This window comes from Culex pipiens, chromosome 1 (genome assembly GCF_016801865.2).
Source record: "Culex pipiens pallens isolate TS chromosome 1, TS_CPP_V2, whole genome shotgun sequence".
Lineage (NCBI taxonomy): Eukaryota > Metazoa > Arthropoda > Insecta > Diptera > Culicidae > Culex > Culex pipiens.
Window position 1 is genome coordinate 91,606,068 of NC_068937.1, and position 7,212 is coordinate 91,613,279.

A 7,212-nucleotide genomic window follows, 5' to 3' on the forward strand; every position below is an offset into this window, starting at 1 on the left:
TATTTTTAAATTTTTTACATGAAAACGGAAATGCGCCAATTATTCATTTATTGTAGTTTCTAATAACCTTAAATGCCACATTTTAAGTTATAATACATTTCTTTAACATAAGTTTTAGAATGAAGAATCTTATTTAAACAAAGTGATTGTTTGTATACAAAGTGCTTTTTTTTGTCCCTCAAGCTTGAAAAAACCGTAAGTGTTTTTTCCCAAGATAATAAGATGTTTCATAAAAATTCAAATTTCATATTTAGGAAAATACATTTAACTTGAAAGGTATGAAAATTGTATAACCGTTATAAACAGCTCTAACTCACAAAGGGACTTTTATGTAAAATTGTACGCCCGATTTGATGGCGTACTCAGAATTCCGAAAAAATGAATTTTTCATCGAAAAAACAACACTAAAAAAGTTTTAAAAACTCTGCCATTTTACGTTACTCATCTGCAAAAAATTTAGAAACATGTCATTTTATGGGAAATTTAATGTACTTTTCGAATCTTTATTGACCCAGAACGGTCATTTTTTTCATTTAGAACAAAATTTTTCATTTAAAAATTTTGTGTTTTTTCTAACTTTGTAGGGTTATTTTTTAGAGTGCAACAATGTTCAACAAAGTTGTAGAGCAGACAATTACAAAAAATGTGATATATAAACATAATGAAAAGTAAATTAAATTTCGCATAAAATGACATGTTTCTAAATTTTTTACAGTTAAGTAAAGGAAAATGGCAGAGTTTTTAAAACTTTTTAAGTGTTTTTTTCGATGAAAAATTCATTTTTTTTCGGAATTCTGAGTACGCCATCAAATCGGGCGTGCAATTTTACATAAAAGTCCCTTTGACACCAAATTTCTATCTCATCACCGTTTCAGGCTGCAAATTATTGAAAAACACCTCTTTTTCGTATGTTCAAAAATGAAAGGGGTCGTACCGCTCCTCCGTCACGAGATATCAAAAAACGGACCTCGGATTCGTGATCAGGGACAAAAGTTACCCCTAAGGACAAAGTTTCACGCAAATCGAAGAGGGATCGGGGCAACTTTTCCCGATTTCGTGTGAGTTGGTAGAGAATTACCCAATTAGAAATGCGTTTTCCTGTATTTAAAATCATCAATTTTGTAAAATTCATAATATTTTGTAAAATACCGTTGTACAATACAACAAATAGTTTTTTTTCGGGCGAAAAAAATATCATCAATACTTTTGCAGTCGTAGTAAAATTGTCAAATTCTGCAAATATTTTTCAAAGTTTATGTCGCCCCGCCCTTCAAAATTGGGCTGCCTTTTCCTGCATTCATAATCATATTAAGCATGTTTGGGCTCGTTTGAAAATATTTTGAACTTTTATGAAATTACAATGTACACTCAAGCCCCAATGGTTTGACACCAACTGTTGTCAAACGAATGGGTTCACTTTTGAGTTTGACACCCTTTTTATACGGAATTCACACACACTACCGTTCGTTTGTTTTGATAGTGTGTGTGAGCGCCGTGTAAAAAGTGACAGTTCGTCACTTTTTAGTTTGGCTTTGACCAACCAACGGGGTACAAACTTAAAAAGTGTCAAACGAAAAAGTGACCAACTATAACTGACGGGGGTTGAGTGTACAGCACCGCAAAAACTTTTTTTTTTCTCGCAAAAATAAAATTTTCATTAATACTTACAAGTTTTGGAAAATAATGAATGCAAAACAACTGGACAGGTGTTTAATGCATTTTAAAACACATTTTTCATTCAAATGTTGACACCGTGGCCTGTAATTTGAATCAACTTTTTTTATTTTTTTGCCCCTTCCCCCCCCCCCCCCTTCCCCCCCTCGACATTGATCAGAGTCGAGGGACATAAATTTCAAAAAATATTTGCAACGGCCTAACTTTTTGGCAAAAATCCTAAAAATATGGTATCTTCGGAGTTTTTTTTTCCCAAATTTAATGAAGATAATTGATAAGAATTGGATAGTTATTGCAAAATCAACAGGCAAAAACTGAAACGTTTTCCTTTCTCCATATATTTTAACGATTTTTCCCATAAAAATTTCAATGGCTTAGAGGAAGGAGTTCCCGTAGTTGACCTCAAATTTTAAATTTAAAAATGAAGTCTAGTTATAGGTCAATCGATGATTTCAGGGGGTAGCCCCTAGTAATCCCGGATTTGGACCATCCTAGTGTAAACAGTCTAAACCCGATTTTCCGAAGCCTCGATTACCCGAAGGTTTGTATGGGATTTCGGAAATCGAATAATGACCAAAAAAAATTAGTTTTGTTTTATTTTAGTCCTCATTTTAGTCAAATTTTAATATTTAGTTGCATTTCAAATTGAATAATGCATTTTTCAATATGTTATCAGCGCCATTTCGGTTTATAGGTCATACTCAAGCTCGACTATCAAAAATAAGATAGCGAAAAAAAAATATGATTCGATTATCTGAAGATTCGATTATCCGAAGTGAAATTTTTGCGAGGCCTTCGGATAGTCGAGTCTAAACTGTATATTAATCTACTACAACAATTAGGTATGCAAAAAATGCCATTATTAAAAATAGGAATTGCTTTTACCTACTGATTGACAAATTTTAAAACATATTTCATTTTCAAAGTATCCAACAACACTATATAACAAGAAGCAGATATTTTAAACATCACAAGATCCTCTGTAATTAATCGTTGCTTTAAGAAAACTGTAATTACAAAAACCGACTCGGTCCTAATTATATCCCAGTACCGAAAATGACCTAATAAAAATAATTTTATGAAAACAAATATTGTAACCTTTGCAATGATAACGTTTTTGACATAGGACTATGTCTCTACTTACTATATTGGGGGGCCAGTTCAGAAATTCGATCCAAAGCGTCACTTTTAAGCGTTCAAAAAAAGGGGACATTTCGAACGCTTATATCTTTTTTCCCTGTGAATTAATCCAGACGGTTGAACCACCAATCGAAAAGGGAAGCCTTCAGCTATCGTTTAACTACATAGAAAGTTTGACTAAACATAGTTAAAGCACTTAAAACATGCAACCAAAATGAGTCATTTTTCAGTTCAAATCGGGCAGATGACCAATCAGAGCGAGCGTATGCATTCGAGGCCGCGCCCCTTTTGTGCCGTTCTCCGGCTGTGCCGCTATTTAAGCAGAAAATTTCGCAAAAGCAAGTCACTTTGGAACGAGCACTCGAACTGTGCACGTCGGGCCGGCGCGGAGCAGCAGCAGCAGCAGCCAATAGAAGAAGAGGACCAGCAACCAGAAGGAAGAACCACCAGCAGCAGAAGGAGGAAATTCGAGCGAAGCGGACCGGTGGAAGTCGCTATGATGCGGCGGTTCTCATGAAAAATGGCCATTTCGACATTAGTGGCCACAACCTGGAGTGGCCGCTGCCCTTAAAGAATGGTCCCCCGGGGCCTGGGGGGACATTTACAGAACCATACGAGTTGTTGCAATATGGGTATCAAAATTCATGGTTTTTGATACTGAACATGAAAATTGCCATTTCGACAGTGTTGGCCACAACCTGGAGTGGCCGGTGATCTCAAAGCAGGTTCCCCCGGGGCCCGGAGGGCCTTTTACAGAACCATACGAGTTGTGGCAATATGGGTATCAAAATTCATGGTTTTTGATACTGAACATGAGAATTGACAACAATTGATAACAGTAGTGGCCACAACCTGTACTGGCTGGTGCCCTCGAAGCAGGTTCCCCCGGGGCCCGGGGGGACATTTACAGAACCATACGAGTTGTGGCAATATGGGTATCAAAATTCATGGTTTTTGATACTGAACATGATAATGGCCATTTCGACATTAGTGGCCACAACCTGGAGTGGCCGGTGTTCTCAAAGTAGGTTCCCCGGGGCCCGAAGGGCCTTTTACCAAAACATACGAGTTGTGGCAATATGGGTATTAAAATTCATGGTTTTTGATACTGAACATGATAATGGCTATTTCGGCAGTGGTGACCATAACCTGGAGTGGCCGGTGCCCTCAAAGAAGGTTCCCCCGGGGCCCGGAGGGCCTTTTACAGAACCATACGAGTTTTGGCAATATGGGTATCAAAATTCATGGTTTTTGATACTGAACATGAAAATTGACATTTCGACAGTAGTGGCCACAACCTGTACTGGCTGGTGCCCTCGAAGCAGGTTCCCCCGGGGCCCGGGGGGACATTTACAGAACCATACGAGTTGTGGCAATATGGGTATCAAAATTCATGGTTTTTGATACTGAACATGAAAATTGACATTTCGACAGTAGTGGCCACAACCTGGAGTGGCCGGTGCCCTCATGGAAGGTTCCTCTTGGGCCCGGGGTAACATTACCCGAAACATACGAGTTGTGGCAATATGGGTATCAAAATTCATTCTTTTGATATTGAACCTGCAAATGGCCATTTCGACAGTGTTGGCCAAAACCTGGAGTGGTCGGTGCCCTCATGGAAGGTTCACCTTGGGGGAACATTTATGACAATTTTGCCGACAAATCTATGAAACAAAATACAATAATCTTATTCCAGATTTCACTAGCAATCTAAAAACTCATTCAAATTGTTTGATCCTATGTCTTTCGGTTATGTCTCTGACATACCATCTTGAACTTTTTTGATGCAGCTGGTCCAACGCATTTTTAAACTATTAAACAAATCTCCGTCCTCAAAAGGTCCTTTCCCGTCTCGCATCGCGACGATGATTCATCACCCCACGGCTACTGTTTTTGTTTTGCAAATCAAATCTACCTCCACATCATTGGCTCTAATGCTGACGAAAAAAAAAACATCAACCACGTTGAGGAAAATGTACCAAACCAAGAGTCACATCAGACACGCCTCCCCTTGGTGCTCACTGGCCGAGATTGGCCCAGATGTTTTCACGTGTCCCGCCCGCCAGTCTAGCTCTTCTGATGTTGGGGACTTATTCAGCAGAGTTATTCTAACCTCTTACTAATTATCGTGTGCCCGACCGCCCAAACAGGCAGTTTCCTATCGAGAAATTAAAAGTGAGAGTGTGTGCGTGCAACATGGAGTTAAACTTTTTGAAGTGCCATGGGAACCTTCACAGCAACTGCACAGAAAGTTTAACTCCATGTTGCACACACTCTCACTTTAAATTTCTCGATACGTTTTCAAGAAGTGTCGCCGCCGCGGGATGTACAGTAGCCTGTCCCATTTTGAGGTCATGTCGAGGAATTTCAGGTGCTCACTTCTTAAATGATAGATTATGATGTTAGGAACAATGTTTTCTTAGACAAGAAAAAATAATAAAATACTTTCTCGCACCCCCTAGTCGATTTACTGAAAAAAGTCACTTTTTTGAACAAATTTTCTAAAATCGCTTGGAATCAATACAAAAACTGTTTCGATCAGGTGTGTATTATCTTCAAACGATAGGTTTTTGTCCATAGATTAAGATGCACTATCAATATTGGACCAAAATTTAAGTTTTTGGACTCTCCCATGCGGATTTGTGTCGAAAAAATCGCATTTTTTCGAAACTTTTTTCAGAAATGTTCATTTAATTTAGGGTAGCCTATTTTTCCCAGTGAAACCAATACATGCAGCTTGTAGGAAATTTCATGGCGAACATTTTTTCCTCTGAGAAAATGCAATTTCGACACTCCAGAGCCGAGATATTTGAGTTTTAGTGAGGAAAAAAGTGACAATTTTCAAAATTTCTCAGAATTCAGAAGCAAGGCCTACTAATTACACGATGTAGCAAGCATATGTCTCAATGGTCAGGGTATGCTTTTTTATAGTAATTTTGGCCGCTGAATCCGAATCTGAAATCAAATTTCGTGTAAACAGTGATGTTTTGGAGCTACACCCTTTTGGAATGTTATTTGCGTGTTTAAGAGGCAGTTTTTGTAAATATTGATCGGTTTGTTTTAGAGGTCGTATCAAGGTGCTCCGATTTGGATGAAACTTTCAGCGTTTGTTTGTCTGTACATGAGATGAACTCATGCCAAATATGAGCCTTTTACGACAAAGGGAAGTGGGATAAAACGGGCATTGAAGTTTGAATTTTCTGAGGATTTCAAATATGACAAAAGTGAGACTAAAAAGTGCCGCTATGGATGCCTACAGGACAATAACTAACGTTGTAAAATGTTTGTTATAGAAAAATCGAAAAACTATGAGAAAAACTGTGATTGGCCAAAAAGTTATTACCGTAGGCTTATAGTCCATGAAATTACCTATCTTTTGAACTAAAAGAGTATGGGTGTTGGAGGCTGTTGCAAAAAGATATTGAGGTTTAAAAAAAACCATTTTAACAGTAATTTGCAAAAGCTATGAGAAAAAGTTAAACCAATCCTGGATGCCTATGGCCCATTTTGAAGTGCTTCAAAAGACCTTTCGAATGCATCTAAGAGAGTGGGAATTGATGAAGTTTTACTAAAATGCGAGCAATTTAATTTTAAGATTTTTTATATTTTTTCCCCACTTCCCTTTGTCGTAGAGGGCTCATATTTGGCATGAGTTCATCTCATGTACAGACAAACAAACGCTGAAAGTTTCATCCAAATCGGAGCACCTTGATACGACCTCTAAAACAAACCGATCAATATTTACAAAAACTGCCTCTTAAACACGCAAATAACATTCCAAAAGGGTGTAGCTCCAAAACATCACTGTTTACACGAAATTTGATTTCAGATTCGGATTCAGCGGCCAAAATTACTATAAAAAAGCATACCCTGACCATTGAGACATATGCTTGCTACATCGTGTAATTAGTAGGCCTTGCTTCTGAATTCTGAGAAATTTTGAAAATTGTCACTTTTTTCCTCACTAAAACTCAAATATCTCGGCTCTGGAGTGTCGAAATTGCATTTTCTCAGAGGAAAAAATGTTCGCCATGAAATTTCCTACAAGCTGCATGTATTGGTTTCACTGGGAAAAATAGGCTACCCTAAATTAAATGAACATTTCTGAAAAAAGTTTCGAAAAAATGCGATTTTTTCGACACAAATCCGCCTGGGAGAGTCCAAAAACTTAAATTTTGGTCCAATATTGATAGTGCATCTTAATCTATGGACAAAAACCTATCGTTTGAAGATAATACACACCTGATCGAAACAGTTTTTGTATTGATTCCAAGCGATTTTAGAAAATTTGTTCAAAAAAGTGACTTTTTTCAGTAAATCGACTAGGGGGTGCGAGAAAGTATTTTATTATTTTTTCTTGTCTAAGAAAACATTGTTCCTAACATCATAATCTATCAT